The 18,196-nt window shown below is 49.7% G+C and overlaps 1 long non-coding RNA gene across 1 annotated transcript; it reads right to left on the reverse strand.

The window, feature by feature from the left end:
- Positions 1 to 10,922: 10,922 nt before the first annotated feature.
- LOC129060444 (uncharacterized) lies at positions 10,923 to 13,694 on the reverse strand. Its single transcript, XR_008527179.1, has 3 exons — positions 13,459 to 13,694; positions 12,668 to 12,855; positions 10,923 to 11,386 (listed from the first exon to the last, which is right to left on the reverse strand). It is a non-coding gene; the product is annotated as an uncharacterized LOC129060444 (long non-coding RNA).
- Between the last annotated feature and the right edge of the window lie 4,502 nt (positions 13,695 to 18,196).

The following is an 18,196-nucleotide window of genomic DNA, read 5'->3' on the forward strand; positions in this document are numbered from 1 at the left end:
GACCCTTGGCATCTGTGGGGTTATGAAGATAACACGAGATCACACTGGGATTAATTGCCAGAGTGCCTGGTCTTAGCACTCCTTCTCTTCCCCTTTGTCTTCATCTTTGACTTCTCAGAATTCTTTTCCTCCAGATTATTAGTAGTACCATTATAATTAATAAAGATGCCTTCTGATTTGATGGGGAAGAAGGTAACACCCACCCCTTTCATACATGGCTGAATTATCTCAGGATCCAAACATCTGCTATAGTGCCCAGTATTCAGTAAATGCTAGTCCATTTGTATTGAATGAATGAATGAATGAATGAATGAATGACTTAATGGTCCTCACAGTGGAGTCTAGGAAAGGTGTGCAGTGGGAAAGGGAGCCCAGGGCACCCTCAGAGCCTCCTGCCCTCTTGCTTGGGCCTGGAGGAGCAAGCCCCTTAGAGATGCTCAAGCTCTCTCTGAGCCCCACTTTCGCTCCTCAGAAAATGGGATCACAGTTAGCACCCACCTCATATGGTTACCACAATAGTATTTACTGAATGTCTTCCATATATAGTGTGCACAAGAGTGACCTCTTTATTAGTGGACAAAATAGAAACACCAGGACTTCCCTGCAGGAATCTTCTCACTGGGCAACCCCCAAAATCCAAGGCCTCTGGGTGGGGCATCACTGCCAACTGGCTCAGAGGCAGAAACACCACTCTCAGGTCTAAATGTTCTCGTCCTCAAAGAGCGGAACAAATCCCACAGGGGTATTGATTGAAACCATTACGGATTCGTGGAGACAACACGCCAGCCGGGAATAGGAGCCAGCTGCTGTCGTCTATTTCCATAAGGTAATAATAAGACGCGCCTTTGCTTTATGAAGTAGAATTTGTTACGGCCGATGAGCCGTAAAAATTGTTGGGTGGGGGAAAAAAAAGAAAGGAAAAAAACTATAAATAAATTTGTGGTTTTAACAGGGATTACCATGTAATTGAGAGGGGAAGACAACTAATGGCAGAGGCAAAGGCCAGCTCAGCCCCCAGGTCTTGGCTCCAAGGCAGGGCTGAGACGCTGAAGCGGAATGGGTCATGGAAACCCTGGAAGGAAAAGTTAGCAGGCACCAAGCCTTGAGGACAGACCCAAGGAGAATGGGAAAAAAATTCATTTGGCAACGATTTACTGAATGCCTACTATGTGGGCCTGACATGAGTGGGGAAACACAATGGAGATGTCCCCACTGGCCATGAATGGGCTCCATGATGGATTCTAAACAAGAGCATGACATGATCTGCTTTCTGCTTGATAAAGCCCCCCTCTGGCTGTCGTATGCAAAATTGACTGGAAGGGACAGGAGTGGGGCCTAGGAGATGAGTCAGGTGGCTACAGCCATGAGACTCAGGTCTGAACGAGTGTTGGTTTGAACTAACACAGAAAAAGAGGACACACAGAGGGAAGGGAGGTGTTAAGGATGCAGAAGATGTAGGGCCTGGGATGAATCAATGGCTGGGAGAACACAGAGGAGGAGTACGATGGCTGAGGTCTCTGGCTTTAGCGACCTGGGTGGGTGACAGTACTCTCACTGAGAGGGTGGAATGTTTTGTTCAATAGTTGTCATATTACATTTCAGAGGCCTACAAGACATCCCAACAGAGATGTCCAGTAGGTAGTTAGGTAGCAGAGAGATCTGAGCTGCGGTGAAGGTTGGAAAGTTGCCAAGAGAAAAATGGTCCTTGTAACTGGTAGGAGATGGGGGAGAACTGAGGAAGAGTGGAAAGAGGACAAAGAGCGGGGGCCGAAGACCAAATATAGAGAATAGTGATGTTTAAGGAGCGGGCAGAGAAAAGACTGACAGGGAGGAATAGAGAGAGTAGAAAAGACAAAGACTGTGAGTACCGACAGAGCCAAGCTCACTCCAAGGACCGGGTGTGGTGGCTCCTGCCTGTAATCCCAGCACTTTGGGAGAATGAGGTGGGCAGACCACTTGAGACCAAGAGTTTGAGACGAGCCTGGCTAACATGATAAAACCCTGTCTTTACTAACAATACAAAAATTAGCCGGGTGTGGTGGCGGGCACCTGTAATTCCAGCTACTTGGGAGGCTGAGGCATGAGAATTGCTTGAACCTGGGAGGCAGAGGTTGCAGTGGGCACTCCAGCCTGGGCAATAGAGTGAGACTCTGTCTTAAAAAAAAAAAAAAACTAAGCTCACTCCAGCTTGGGTCCCTTATGACCAGAAGTGGACATTGCAGGACACTTGTCATGGCTGCCATCAGTGCACAGCCATGGGACTATCCATCTTGATTGGAAAAGTAATTGATATTTTGAAAATCTGACCTCCAACCCTATACCCTAGCCCCATCACCTCTAGGAAATGTCAAAGGGAGTGGGTTTTGAAGGTCTGAATCAAGGTTCTTTCACTTAGTGGCCCAAGATCTTCTAAGGGGATGGGTAGCTCAACATTTGTGTGCCTCATTTGTTCTTCTATAAAATGGGGAAATAAAACATCGCCCTTCAAGACTGTTGCCAGGACTAAATGAGATGGATTAAAGGAACTTGCCTGGTGTGTTGCAGACGCTTAATCGATTTCAGTTTGGTTTCCTCCAACACATCAAGGTACCTGACCCAGAATAATCTCATCTTTAAAAGCAACCTGGAGATAAATCATCATTAAAATGGGCAGAGTGTAGATGGTACCAGGGAGAAAGTGGGATGCTGGGATGTAGCTCTGAGTAGTCATGGAAACTTCCTAGAAGAGATGAGTTTCTAGCAGTTTCCACAAATAATGGCAAGTGGCTCAAAGTGCTCAGAGGAGGTGAATGTTCCAGGGTGAGCCTGAGGTCTCCAGGAGGCAGATGAAGGAGTCAAGAGGAGGATACTGGGCCAGCCCGGGAGAATGCTTGGAGCACGTGATCCTGAGTTGAAAGACAGCCACATCCCCAAGTGGCTTGGGCAGCTGTGCACAGCATCTGCCACACAAGATCTCAAGTTTGTCTGGGAGTGACATAGAGAATTCCTGTCTCCAGGGAACCCACTCTGGTGGGATGGTTGCATTTTCCTTCCTTGTTTACACTTTGGAGTTATAAAATTTCACTTTTTCCCTCTCTCCTAAACCCCATGATGCTTATAAACTAGCATCCCTGATATACAAAGATAAATGGAAATCATAAGTTCCCAAGCTTTAGAGTCCAAACAAAGAAGAGGAAAGAGAGCGGGGGTGGGGAGGAGGCAGATTCGATGAAATCTAGACCGTGCCAGCTCCGTTCTCTGGTCATGATCAATATGTTCTCCAAAGTGCCTTTTAAATTACTGTTGGAGACAATGTGCCATATTTATGTATATACATGCTTAGAGGTGACACAAGGGAGAAATGCAATTTCTATTATGAAATCATAATGTGCATTTATCTTCAGGAATAACACATTGAAATGTTGGAGTGAGAAAAGTTGAAAAGCAATCTGTCTATAAATAAAGACTGCAGACATCCTGACATTTTACGATGCAGGGAATTTCAGTGAGAACTTCTTTGGACATATCACCCAAGGGATCGTGTTTAAACTCCAAGTTCTTGCAAGACAGCATTTTGAAGTCCACAAGCCTACAAGCCGGTATCTAAAGCAAAGGAAATTGATTTTGCTTCCTTGACAGAGAGGAGTATGGAGTTGGGCTGGGGTTAGGGGGTACATGTCAATTCAGGATAAATTTGGTTTCTACTTTTGGGGGGTTTCTCAGAATAAGGAAAATGTAGATTTCTGCAGCCAGGTTGCTGTAGGTACACATGTTCTTCCTTTTGACAGCGAACAATCAAGTGGTGTGAAAATCCAGGCAAATTCAGAGGAAATCTTTGGTCTCTCATTGATCACCATCCCTTGACATCTTGCGTCACACTGGCCGGTGGACAGGTAGATTGCATCCTTAGCCAGGGGCTGGAGTCCAGAGGTCACTGTGGTCTTGACCTTCTAGATGCAGGACCAAAACAAAGAAGAAGAAAGAGGGTGGGGGTGGGGAGGAGGCGGATTTGGCAGCATCAGCAAAGACGACAGGCAAATTTAAATGCTGAGAAGAGGTGTGTTATGGTGGTTGATGGGGGTGTGTTAGGGGAGGAGTAGGGACGGGAGAGGGATCCTATCATCCATGTCTCTGACCCAGAATAAGGCAGGATAGGAGGGCAGCTTGCACTGGTTCTCCCATCACTCATTCATTTGTTGATTCATTCATCTGCTTATTTGTTCATTCACTCTGCATCCATTTCGGAGTACCTTCTAAGTGCAGCACAGTGCTAGGGACGTGAGACAAATATGACACCCTCCCTGCCCTCAGGAACCTCACAGTACTCTAGACAGACATGTAATTGGCAATTACCAGGAAGAGAGAGATGTTAAAGGTGCTATGGGGCCAGCAAAGGAAGGGGGGTATGTCTAACCCAGCCTAGGGAATCAGGCGATGCTTCCTGGAGAACTGTCTGAGAGAATGAGCGGAAAACGACCATGTGGGAAAATAGCAGTGATTTCAGGCAGAAGAAATGGAGATTCCAGGCATGCAAGCAGGAAGGCTCTGAAATACAAATGGGTTTATAGCTAAATGTGAGGGATCCCCAGGCCTGGAGAAATTAGACAATGTTTACCCTCATGGGGGACGCATCGGGGCACTGCACCAACCTCTTAATCAACCAAATAACTACATACTACATCCGTGCATCCACATGAGCATCCCTGCATATCACATAGGTCCTCGCATGTATACAGGCACCCTGTCATTTACAGGGCATCAGGATTTGAGCCCAGGCCTGTCCAACTCCAGCTCACACAGTGACCCCCACCAAAATGTGCCCAGGTCTGTGCTAAGCTTGAGAGGGACACAGAATCATCAGAGAATCAGTCAGAACAGGTCCTGTATGAGTTGGTCCAGTGTCTTAAAAAGAGTATGGGCTGGAGTCAGACCCAGGTGCGAAACCAGCCCTGCCACCCACAGCCGGGTGAGCTAGGGCAAATCTTGGAGCCCGTGTTTCCCGCCTTTACAGGGAGGCTAGCAAAATGATTCCCTCCCCAGGGGGCTGTCATGGGGGTGAATGAGATCATGTTCGTAAGACATGAAGCAGGTGTCTGGCACAGAGAAAGGGCTCAATCAGGGTAGCTATTATTACCATAATGATTAGGGGTAGTATGATTTTTATTACTACTATTACTAGAGCCGCTGAGGGGGTGGGGGCTCTGGCAGGACTGGGCTGGAAGTCAGAGGCCCCACTCTGCTCTTGACCTCAGTTGCTCCATCTGCAGAGCCTGGGGCCGCATTTGCTGGGTTCTGAGCCCCTGGTTCTGTCATTGGTCTGCCTCTGCCCTTCTCAGACACCCTGAGGAGCCCAGGGACCCAGCTGGTGGCAATGCTATCCAGATCTCGGGGGCTTTCTGGTCAGCCTCGCTAACCCCTTGTTCTCTCCACAATGGAGCGACACTGAAGCCGATTATCTCTGCACCTCCAAATGTTGGGATGGAGGTACATACTACAGCCATGCACCCACATGAGCATCCCTGTGTATCACGTAGGTCCTCGCATGTATACAGGCACCCCTTGAGGAGAGGACCCAGCCCCCAGGCCAGTCCATGCAGCCCTCAGGGCTTCTGCACCTAACCTTCTCCAGGCAGGTCACACTTGAGCCCTCAACCTCAGCCTGGTCAGCAAAGCTTAACTGGAGCATGGCCTTTGTCACACCCCAGGCCCTGCAGGCACTGGCACTTCATCTTATGGATGAGGAAACTGAGGCCCATAAAGGGAAAGTGACTTGCCCAATACCACCCGACGACTCTAGGCAGCAGAATCCTTCCATGAGTTCAGACAGAAGATGCTGCTCAGCCAGAGCCCTGCTCCCCTGTGGGCTCGGGAGAGTCGCTGTGCTTCTCTGGGTCTGTCTTTACCTGGGAATGGGAGGGGATGGTGGTGGCTCCTGGGTGGATGACATGAGACCATTTGAGAGGGTCACTGGTGCAGCATCAGGCATGCAGTAACCACTCAATAAACAGCACCTGCTCACACTATGGTTACTCACATTGTTATTTTTATCCCAGTTCCTTAAAGAAATCAGCCCACTGTGAAGATTCTGCATTTGTGGAAGATCCTGCATTTTCAGGGTTGGAAAGAATAAGCTAAGACTGGAAGTGAGTCTAGGGACAGAAAGAAGGCTGGAATAATACCACCAATAACACCACCACCACCACCAATAACACAGACGCTACTGCCACCAATAATACCACCACCATCACCACCAATTACACCAACAACAACAATAACATCACCACCACCACCAATAACACCACCACCAGCATCACCACCAATAACACCACCACCACCACCAATAACACCACCACCACCAATAACACCACCACCACCACCAATAACACCACCACCACCAATAACACCACCACCACCACCAATAACACCACCACCACCAATAACACCATCACCATCACAACCAATAACACCACCACCAATAACACCACTACCACCACCAATAACACTACCACCAATAACACCATCATCACTACCAATAACACCATCATCATTACCAATAACACCACCACCACCAACAATAACACCACCAACACTACCAATAACACCATTACCATCACCACACCAATGACACCACTACCACCACCAATAACACCACCACCACCACCACCACCAATAACACCACCACCATCACCACCAATAACACCACTACCACCAACACCACCACCAATAACACCACCACCAATAACACCACCACCACCACCACCAATAACACCACCACCATCACCACCAATAACAATTGCCGTCACCACCAGTAACACCACCACCACCAGTAACAACTGCCACCACCACCAGTAACACCACCACCACTACAAGAAAAGGCAGTAGCAAACACTTGTATTATACTCTTAAGCTTATTTACAATGTGCCAAGCACTGCTGCAAATGCTTTATATTTATGAACTCATTTGGGCCTCCCAGCAGCCCTGTAAGTTCTATGATTCCATGTTACACGTGATAAGACAAAAGCTTCTGTAAGCTCCCCTCCCACCCCATCTCACACAGGGCAGGACCCTCTCCTTTCCACAGCATCCTTTGGCAGGGTTTTGGGGGACAGGGGTTTGAGAGGACATTGCTTTGTGCTTTGTTGCCCTTGTTTTGAGTCTGGGCAGGAGGTAAGGAGTGGCAGAGGTGAGTGTAGGGGCAGGGCTGGCACAGTCTCCACCTTGGAGGCCCTTATGTCAGGGGCTCATTTCCCGGAGAGGCTCATGCATGCAAACGTGCCTTCCTAAGTGCCTGCACTGGGCAGAGAAGAAGATAGCAAGGTGTGGTCCCTTGGCCCTGTCCTGCTGGGAGACGGGAGGGGGACAGATTTGTAAAAAGGTGGGTGGATGTGCTGCAGCAGGGATAGTTCCATACTGAGCCCTCCCTGTAGATGGGGTGGGGCTCTATGAAGGGATGTGTGGGAGGCAGGAGTCCCTCTTCACTTAAAGGGAGCTTCCTAGGGCTTTGGGCTGGAGACTAAAGAGAGGCTTCCCCAAGCAACTAAGGCTGGGACTGGATGTGGGCAGAGTCCAAGTCCCCCACAGGGCCCCAGAGAGAGCAAGGAGAGGCAGGGGCAGTGTTGTCTTAAATGGGGAAAGGCAGAGCCAGCCTCTGACAGCAGGAGGGACAACAGTCTCCCACACCTGGGGAGAGAGAGCAAAGGAGATTGTCAGCACTGCAGAAAGATGGAGAAGCCAGAGCCTGGCAGACAAAAGCCAAGGGGACAGCAGAGGAAGAAGGAGAGGCACTCACGGAAGAGATAAGCCTGGGAATGGAAAGATTGAACAAGGGAAGGAAGGGGGTGAGTTGTCAGGGTTGGGAGACTCGCTGCTGAGCAGGGCTGCCTTGTTCAGGGGCTGAAGATGGCAAAGGTGGTTAATGCCAGCACTAAGTTGGCAACATCTGTCCCCACCCAAAAACATCCCCCTGTCCCCTGGGCCTGGGTGCCTCACTGCATCCTGATTCTAAGTGTCCCACCCTGGGTTTCCATAGGTCTCATTACAGACCCCCTAGCTCACGCCAGACCCTCAGGCCCTGTCCATCTCTTAGCTCATTTCCTCCTCCCCAGGTGAGGTCAGAGTGAACATCCCCAATGTACAGATGACAAACAGAGGCTCTAGGATGTGCAGGCCCCCACCTAAGATCCCATAGCCATGCCTACCCCCCAAGCCTTGGCAATTCCTTAGCATGGGGGCCTGGCTGCCTCTATCTCTCCTCAGGCTCACAAGAGCAGCAATGTGGGGTCACAGAGCAGGCAGCAGGCCTGAACTCTGGATGAGAGTTCCTGCTCTCCTTGACCTCAGTTTCTACATTTATACAATAGGATTCCTAGCCTGGAAACTTAGAGACTGTTAAGAGGTGCCATCGAGGGAGTGGACATGAATGTAGGTCTCACAGAAGCTACTTCAGTGCTGTCATCACCATCACCATCACCACCAACACTATCACCATCACCATCACCACCAGCACTATCACCATCACCATCACCATCACCACCAGTACTAGCAGAAATGCCATCACCACCAAAATCATCACTATCACCAGCAGCACCATCACCAGCACATGCACCAGCAGTATCACCATCAACACCATGGCATCACCATCACCATCATCATCACCATTACCATCACCGTCATCATCACTATCACCAACATTACCACCACAAGCACCATCACCATCACCATCAGTATCAGCAGCAGTGCCATCACCACCAACATCATCACTATCACCAGCATCACCATCACCAGCACATGCACCAGCAGTATCACCATCAACACCACGCCATCACCATCACCAGCATCACCACCAGCAGCACAATCACCATCACCATGATCAGTATCATCACCACCATCACCATCACCAGCACAATCACCATTACCATCACCATCACCAGCATCACCACCAGCAGCTCCATTACCATTACCACTGTCACCATCATCAGTATCACCACCACGATCACCATCACCACCAGTACCATCACTATCACCAGCATCACCACCACCATCACCATCACCAGCAGCAGCACCATCACCATTACCACCAGCACCATCACCATCATCAGTATCACCACCACCATCACCATCACCAGCACCATCACCATCACTATCACCACCAGTACCATCACCATCACCAGCATCACCACCACCAGCATCATCACCATCACCACCCAGCACCATCACCATCACTATCACCACCAGTACCATCACCATCACTACCACCAGCATCACCACCACCAGCACCATCACCATCACCACCATCACCATCACCATCATCAGTATCACCACCACCATCACCATCACGATTACCAGCAGCAGCACCAACAGCAACAGCACCATCACCACCAGCACCATCACTATCACCAGCACCACTACCACCAGCACCATCACCATCCCCAACATCACCATCACCAGCATCACCACCACCAGCACCATCACCATCACCACCGGCACCATCACCATCACTATCACCACCAGTACCATCACCATTACCATCATCAGCATCACCACCACCAGTACCATCACCATCACCACCAGCACCATTACCATCACCATCATCAGTATCACCACCACCATCACCATCACCAACAGCAACACCATCACCATCACCACCAGCACCACCACGAGCAACAGCACCATCACCTCCAGCACTATCACTATCACCAGCACCTCTACCACTAGCACCATCACCATCACCATCCCCACCATCACCATCACCAGCATCACCACCACCAGCATCATCACCATCATCAGTATCACCACCACCATCACCATCACCAGAAGCAGCATCATCACCATCACCACCAGCACCTTCACTATCATCAGCACCACTACCACTAGCACCATCACCATCCCCACCAGCACCATCACCAGCATCACCACCACCAGCACCATCACCATCACTATCACCAGCATCACCACCAGCACCATTACCAGAATCAGTGCCACCAGCACCATCACCGTCACTATCACCAGCATCACCACCACCAGAACCATCACCATCACTATCACCAGCTTCACCACCACCAGCATCATCACCATCACCACCAGCACCATCACTATCACCAGCATCACCACCACACCACCAGCACCATCATCATCACCAGCATCATCACCACCATCACCAGCATCACCACCAGCACCATCACCATCACCAGCATCACCACCACCAGCACCATCACCATCACCACCAACACCATCATCATCAGTGTCACCAGCATCACCACCACCAGCACCAGCACCATCACTATCACCAGCATCACAACCAGCACCATTATCATCACTACCACCAGCACCAGCACCATCACCACCAGCACCATCACCATCACCAGCATCACCACCACCAGCATCATCACCATCACCACCAGCACCATCACCATCATCAGTATCACCATCACCGTCACTATTAGCACCATCACCAGCATCACCACCACTAACACCATTACCACAACCACGAGCACCATCACCATCACTATCACCAGCATCACCACCATCACCACCACCACACCACCAGCACCATCACCATCACTAGCATCACCAGCATCACCACCACCATCATCAGCATCATCATTGCCATCACCATCACTATCACTAGTATCACCATCATCAGCACCATCACTATCACCACCAGCCCAGCAGCATCACCATTACCATCACCATCACCACCACCATCACTATCACCAGCATCACCATCATTATCAGCAGCACCAGGATCACCATTACCATCACCATCACCATCACCACCATTACCATCACCAGCATCACCATCATTATCAATATCAGCAGCAGCATCACTATCACCATCACCATCACCATCACCATTATTATCACCATCAGCACCAGCATCACCATCACCATCACCATCTCCATCACCACCAGCAGCAGCAGCAGCAGCTCTATTCTTCATTTCCATTTTCCACTCCCAGCCACCCCCAGCCACTCTCCTGGCTTGGGCCACCAGGCTCCCTGAGCTTGGTACCTTTTGAGTGGTGTCTGCTGGGGCTGAAGCCCCAGCTTCCCTTTGCAGTCATAGGAACTTGGGCTCCTTTTCCTTGTTTCCTAGAGGTCATTACTGTATTTATCACATAGGTTTTTTTTCTTTTCTCTCCTTTTTTTAATGAGGATTACTTTACAACCAGACATTTTGCTTTTTGCAGCACCAGACGTGGCACCAGCCAGGCCTGGTGTTTATGAGGTCTTTCGGGAAGGTTTATGAGGCTGCAGTTTGGGCCCTTCCTTCTGGATCCCACCAGTCCAGGGCTGGGGGAGGTGGGGGCAGATGAAGCTGGAAATGCTGTTTGTTTGTGGGTTTCCTCTTCTTCTCTTCTTGAGATCTCAGGCTGTTCCTGGGGCAGGGGATCCCTCATAACTTGTCTGGGAAGAGATAAAGAGAGATGTGGGTTCCCAGCTCATGTGGTCTCATGCATTTCCCTTCTCCCCCTGGGACTGAGTTTTTGCATGTGTAAAATAGGAGTGTTTGAAGTAATTACTGTGCAGGGTTGTTGTGAGGAGACAAGCTCAGCACAGTCAGCAGACAGAATAGATAGGAACCCCTCCACTCTTTCTCGCGCCCTAGGAAAGGCAGGTGGGCCACCAGCCACACTTTGCACCTAGAACTTTCTGGGATCCTGTAGCAATAACAAACAACATCTTCTCAATGTCTACATCAGAACCAGGTACTATGCTAAGCCCGAAAGCCCTTCATTGTACTTACTCTGCATAATAACCTCAGGAGGTGGGTGTTGTCATCGTCTGCATTTTACAGATGACAAAACTGAGGCTGAGAGGTTCTATCACTTACCTAAGGCCACCCAGCTAGTAACAGGTGGGGCAGAGATTAGCATCTGGCTAGTTTGACTCTAGAAACTATATTCTTGGATTTGAACCCTGATCTAGGAACTGTGAGAGGAGACAGGAAGAAGAGTCAGGGAGCCCAGTGGAAGAGGGCAGGTTCATCCCAGTTTAGAGCAGGGAGCTCCTGGTCCCCAGAAAGACCGAGTTTCTACCCTCGAGAGCACCTTTATAGACAGAAGAGGGACTGATGCCCAAGGTCCTGGAGATTTAGATCTAGGGCCAGACCTTATAGGATGACTCTGCCTTGGGGAGGACACTCCAGCCATGCTTATAAATGTTTGTTTTCCCTTTTGACCTAAGACAGCCTACCAGAATGGGGCTTGTGCAAAGGCAGGCACACTTCTGTTTAGACACTAGGAAGAATTTCCAAATAAGCCAAGCAGCAGAAGAAACACAAAATAAAGATGCTTCAAAATGTCCTCCTCTAGGAATTTTCTAAGGGAAGGGCTGATTTCCAGGGTGCCCACATGGAGGCAGGGGTCTGAAACAGATGCCCCCAGAGCCCTTTCTGCCTGGGCCATGGACAGAAGCCCCCACTATTAAGCAAGTGTGAGACAGCCGCATGCCAGGCCTCTAGGCCCTTCTTTGCTGCATGGCCTTTGCCTTCCCCACCCTCCCCATGGCCCCTGGCTCCCTCCTAGCCTCCTGGGCCCTGGAACAGCTATTTAACAGGCTGTGATGCAGCGCTGATCGCACACGGTCTTGTCTGCCAGCAGGAAGGCTCTGGGAGCGGGATGTAGCAATGCGGCTTGTGGATCCTGCTAAGAGATATTTAACAAATATGCAAATCGCTGCCTCTACCTCCTCAGGCAGGTAAGGAGTGGGGAGAGGCTGGAGTTAAGTATTAAATCTCTGCACAATGTGGAGTACTCAGCATACAGGCAGGGACTGGAGCTGAACTTCCTGGGAAGCTTCCATCTGGCATCTTAGAGCTCCTGCTTGGGAGGATGGAAGAGAGTGGGAGAGGAAGGAGGACTTAAAAGTAGGATCTGGAAAAAAGGAGTACAAAGGAACTGTTTTACTTAGGAGTCTGAGCATAACATTGGAAGGTGAAAAGACACTTTGTGTCTTTATGCAACCATTACCCCACCAGCCAGCCACTCTATCATACCACATGGATTACCCATCCAGATCTTCACCACCCACCCAATATACACTTAACTCACCATCCAAACCATCAACCTACCCACTCAACCTTGCACCCCCCCATCCACTCATCTTTGGCCTGCTCACTCTCTCACATCCAAACATGCAGCCATCAAACCCTTGTTCCATCCATCCATCTGTCTATCTTCCAACTCGTCCATAAATCCATCTGTCTATCCACTTAACTACTAAATCACCACTCAACCAAATGCCTATCCCATCGTCTGCCTGCCTTCTTACTTTTTCATCAACTATTTATCCATCCATCCATCCATCCATCCATCCATGTTCTATTTCCTGTATGCAAAACCCTGTTCTAGGCACTGAAAATGCAAAAACAATTGGGCAAGACCCTCTCCTTTGAGTATTCTTCAGCATATTTAAGGGGATCAAGTACACAAGGTGGAAAGTGCTCCTGCTACCCATGGCTTAGGGGAAGGTCTCACCTTAGAAGTTCTTCCTCCTGGGAAAATCAAGAAACTATTCCTGGACAAGGTAGCATTTCAACTGGAATGACACAGATTGGTTAGTCTTCTGCTCCCAGCCCCAAATTAGCTCGGTTTATAGCACATATATTTCTGGAGCTCTGGGATAGAGAGATAGATGAGCCGGTCATGATCTCTGCCCCCAAGATGTTACGGTCTAGTGGGGGAGAAAGATGTAGAAAGAATAAGTAATGCAATCACTGAAGACTTCAAGGCCCTGAGGCAGCAAGTGGAGGGTGTGGTTAACCTTGGTGTCTGTAGATGGAGACCAGGAAGGTGCCAGTTAAGCCTTAGCCCATGTGGCACAGACACACCTCACCTGGAATTTAGGGCATGGCTTGCAGATGTCTGCCTTTACATTCTGGAACCCAGGCCTGGCCAAATCTCGGGCTGAGCAGAAAGTGCTGAACTGTAAAGGAGGGGTCGTCTGCCCCTCTCGGTATGACCTGCCATGATTTTGCCTGTGCATTAACTTTGCAAGTCAACAAATGGCCCACTGAGGGTCTTAGTGGAAGGAGCACTGGTTTTAGAGTCTGGCAGACTTTCCTTCCAATTCAGGCTCTGCTCTTTACTGAGAGTGAGACTTGGGAATCTCCACCTCCTCCTCTTCTAAATGTGGGGAATGATGCCTTCATCAAGAGGGGTGGGGCTGTGTGATGAAATGGCCCACGTGGGGAAGGCACTTAATGAGTGCTCTCGGGCATGTGGCAGGCTCCTGGGCAGGCCAGTGCTAGCGGGTGGCTGGGCTCCTGGAGGCCTGGGGCTGGGCTGTGTGCTGTTCTGTACACAGGTCTGCACCATCCTTCCCTCTCCTCTGCCTGCCTCCACTTGAGTCAGTAGCCCGCTCCTGGGGGAGTCTCAGGGAACCTCATGCATTCACTCTTTGAGTCATTAATTCACATATGAATTGCCAGGACAGTTCTCTCTGCCAGTGACCAGCAGGGCATCTATTTCCAACCTCTCTAACCAATTATATAAAGCACTGAAATTTTATTAAAGTACCCTCCCTCCCCGAAGTCTTCATCTCCTTCCTCCCCCCTACTTTGCAAGCTGAAATGGAATTATACATATTTTTTGCCATCATCTGCTGTAGACTATGGCTCCCAAAGAATCATGGGTAATTTCAGATGCAAATGTCCTATGCAAATCCAGCTGCTGGTTAAAATTAGGAGGAAGCCCAAGGCAGATGCAGTTGCAGGCTGTAACTGGAATCTCCACCAAGCCTTGATTTAAAATGCAAGTGACTCTGCAGGCTTTCAACACGGAGCTACAAGCTTAGTCCCAGGTCCCAAGGTTCTGTTGTTCCGTGCATGGGGTTTTGTAAAGCAAGTGTGGGTCACTTACCTGGCAGACTGGGAGCAGTTTTTCAGGCTTGTATTCCAACCCAGTGGTTCTCAACCAGGGGTGATTTTTGTCCCCCAGGGGACATTTGGCGATGTCTGAAGACATTTTGGGTGTCAGAACTTGGTGGGTGCAACTGGCATCTGGTAGGTGGAGACCAGGGAAACTACTAAACATCCTACAATGCACAGGCCAGCCCCAACTACAAGGACTTAGCGGTCCCAAAATGTAGACAGTGCAGAGGCCGAGAAACCTTCTTCAAACCTATGCTAACCCATGCCCTGGAAGTTTGCTGGGATCCACGAGAGGAAGGGAAGGTGGAATCTTCGTTCGTTAATCAGTCATTACATTCACCTTGAAAAGAGAGTTGGATTAGTCCAAATCCAACACAACATTCAACTCACCATCCATTAACATCCTGAACTCACACAGCCTCACTCCTGTTCTGCTTTGTTCGATTTTTCTCCTTCTCCCTGATGCTATTGCCTAGCCCCTCCTGACTGCCCCCTCTGCAGCTCCACTCTAAAATCTCTAATATATGTCCTCAGATATGGATGGTTTCTATAAAATACATGGTGTTGTTTATCGTGCCAATGTGTTTTAATTTACATAAATTGTATTGGGCTATAGATCTCATTCTGTTGCTTAATTTTTTCACTTAACACCATGTTTTTAAGATCTACCTGAGTTGCTGTGCACATATCTCATTCGATGCTTCTGACTGCTGCGGAGTTTCTCGAGAGATGCCCGCTGTTCCAGCGGTGGACACTAGATTGCCTCCGATGCCCCACCATGTGGGTGACCCACTGGGACCACATGAGGGTTTCCCTGGAGTCTCCCCAGGAGTGGGATGGTGGGTTCAGAAGGTGTGCAGTACTTCATCTCCCTGAATACTGACAGGTTTCTTTGAGGACACTGGTACTCAGCACATAGCATTATCCAAATTTCTCATTTTTTTCCAACCTGATTGGTATGACATTGTTGTTTCCACTTGGGAAAAGAAGATGGAATTTAAAAAAGCATTTTCTAGGACCTAAGAATGAGAAGTCATCTTAAGGGTGAGCTAGTCCTGGGGACCTAAGGCTCCACTTACTTACAGATGAAGCAGCTGAAGGCCAGAGAGCTCTAGGTGCACAAACTTAGGAAGCCATTCATTCTTCAAATGGCAAATAATTACCCAGGGTCTTCTCTGAGTCAGGGCCCCTGCATTCAGGACAGGGTGGTAAACAATAGAGATATGTTGCCATCCCTCAAGGGGCTTATGCATGAGTGGGGAGAAAGCAAACCATTGCAGAAACAACTCATTAAATGCCACTGTGATTAGTGCTACACAGATGCACAAGATGCTGCATTGGAGTGGGGAGGACGGGGTGTGGTGGGGGATGTCAGAGAGAATTTCCCCAAGAAAGGGACATTTAGACTGTGATGTAAGGGATGACAAGAATTCCCCGGGTGACGGGGGAGTGAGTTGTCAGGCTTCTCAGAGCCTTGGTCTCCTATGTATTGATGAGATAACATTCGTGGGCCATGTAGCTAATGTGAGATAAACATAGTGGCTGGGCACTGTGTTAGGAGCTGAGAGATGAAGCTGATGAGATCAGGAGCCCAGCCCTCGACAAGTGATGAGCTCACAAACAGGGGTTCCGTTGTTGGAAGCCATGTGCAAAGATGAGGACGCTAGGGATCTGAGAAGCTGCAGGGATGGGTGGTACAGATGGATGGGGTGGAACTGGGGAGAGGGGTGATGGGGATAGATGGGACACTACAGGTTAAGTGGCAGTGAAGTGGGGTCAGATGCCTCTTTCTGAGGGACCCAAGGCAGCCAGAGAATTCGGACTAGATGCGGGGACCAAGCTTTGAAAGCAACACAGTAAGCATTGAAAGTAGGGAAGGCTCCTCTGCGAGACCGCTTGGCACAAGTCTGGGGGTGGGTCATAGGTGCCAGGTTTGGTGACTGCAAAATTGAGAGTGAAGAGGACTTCTGCGTCTGAGCTTCCTGTGCTTATGTAGGTCCTCCTTCCCCTACTTCACTGGGGACTTCCCTGTGAAACAAGAGCTGGAGATTTCTCCTCAGCCTGGGAGCTCTCAGTACCTAGGAGGTCAGGGGCTCTGTCCTCCACCACCTCATCAGGCCATCAGGTCCTAATGTCTGGGTTCTCCCTACAGCCCTGTGCTCATCAACCTGGGAGTTCCCTTTAGGTGGCACCTTCCTTCCCTGGGTTTGCAAAGAGCTGGGCATCTGCTGCTGTGCCAGGAGGGCATCACTGCCCCAGTGATTCTGCTGAGTATCTGGTGGGCGGTGTCCTTATCCAGGCAGCTTTGTAGCAGCTTTGAAGAGGCTGACAGAGGTTACTGTTCTGTACCCTCCTCTTTACCCTGCCTTAATCCCCAAGGCCCTCTGAGGCCTTGGGGCGCATGAAACATCCTTTTTCCCTCCCTGTTTTGAGAGGGAATCCCTGATGGGCCGGGCACGGTGGCTCATGCCTACAATCCCAGCACTTTGGGAGGCTGAGGCAGATGGATCACGATGGTCAGGAGATCGAGACCATCCTGGCTAACACGGTGAAACCCCGTTTCTACTAAAAATACAAACAAACAAACAAAAAATTAGCAGGGCGTGGTGGCGGGCGCCTGTAGTCCCAGCTACTCAGGAGGCTGAGGCAGGGGAATGGCGTGAACCCGGGAGGTGGAGGTTGCAGTGAGCCAAGATGGCGCCACTGCACTCCAGCCTGGGCGACAGGGTGAGACTCTGTCAAAAAAAAAAAAAAAGAGAGAGGGAACCCCTGATGGCCCAGCCTCTGAGAGAGCAGACCTCCTTTTGGAGAGCCCAGGAGCAGCAGCCCTGAGGGGCTTCATCCCCCCTTTCCCAACCTGATCCGATTTTCTCCTTCAGGCTTAGATGAACAGGGTGGGACCCCCTGCCTCTGGGACCCATAGGCGTCTCCGTCCCCTCCCACCCCCACAGGGGCCCCTGCCTCCGCCTGCACAGGATACTGTCTTCCCAGCTCTGGTCTGCACTCTATCTGCATACTTATCAGTCCAGGAGCCTGAGGCCATTAGACTTCAAAGACTATATAAAATGTGTTTGTGATTGTGTGTGTGTTTTTTTAATATCAGCAAACTGTATTTTCAGGGAGAGAAGGCCAGAGCCACAGAAAGAAAAAAAAAAAAGAAAAAAAGAAAGCAAGAAAAAAAAAACACCCAGGAAAAAGATTGCGGTTGTGAGGGAGGGGAGACTTACTGCTGAGAGTGGGAGCCAGGTGGCTGGTTTTGAAGCAAGCCTGGGTACATTCAGTGCACCAGGAGGTGGGGGTGTCCGGGCCCGTCTCTATTCCCAGATAAAAGGGCAGGGAAGGAT

Source organism: Pongo abelii, chromosome 1 (assembly GCF_028885655.2).
Source record: "Pongo abelii isolate AG06213 chromosome 1, NHGRI_mPonAbe1-v2.0_pri, whole genome shotgun sequence".
In the NCBI taxonomy this organism is placed as follows: Eukaryota; Metazoa; Chordata; class Mammalia; order Primates; family Hominidae; genus Pongo; species Pongo abelii.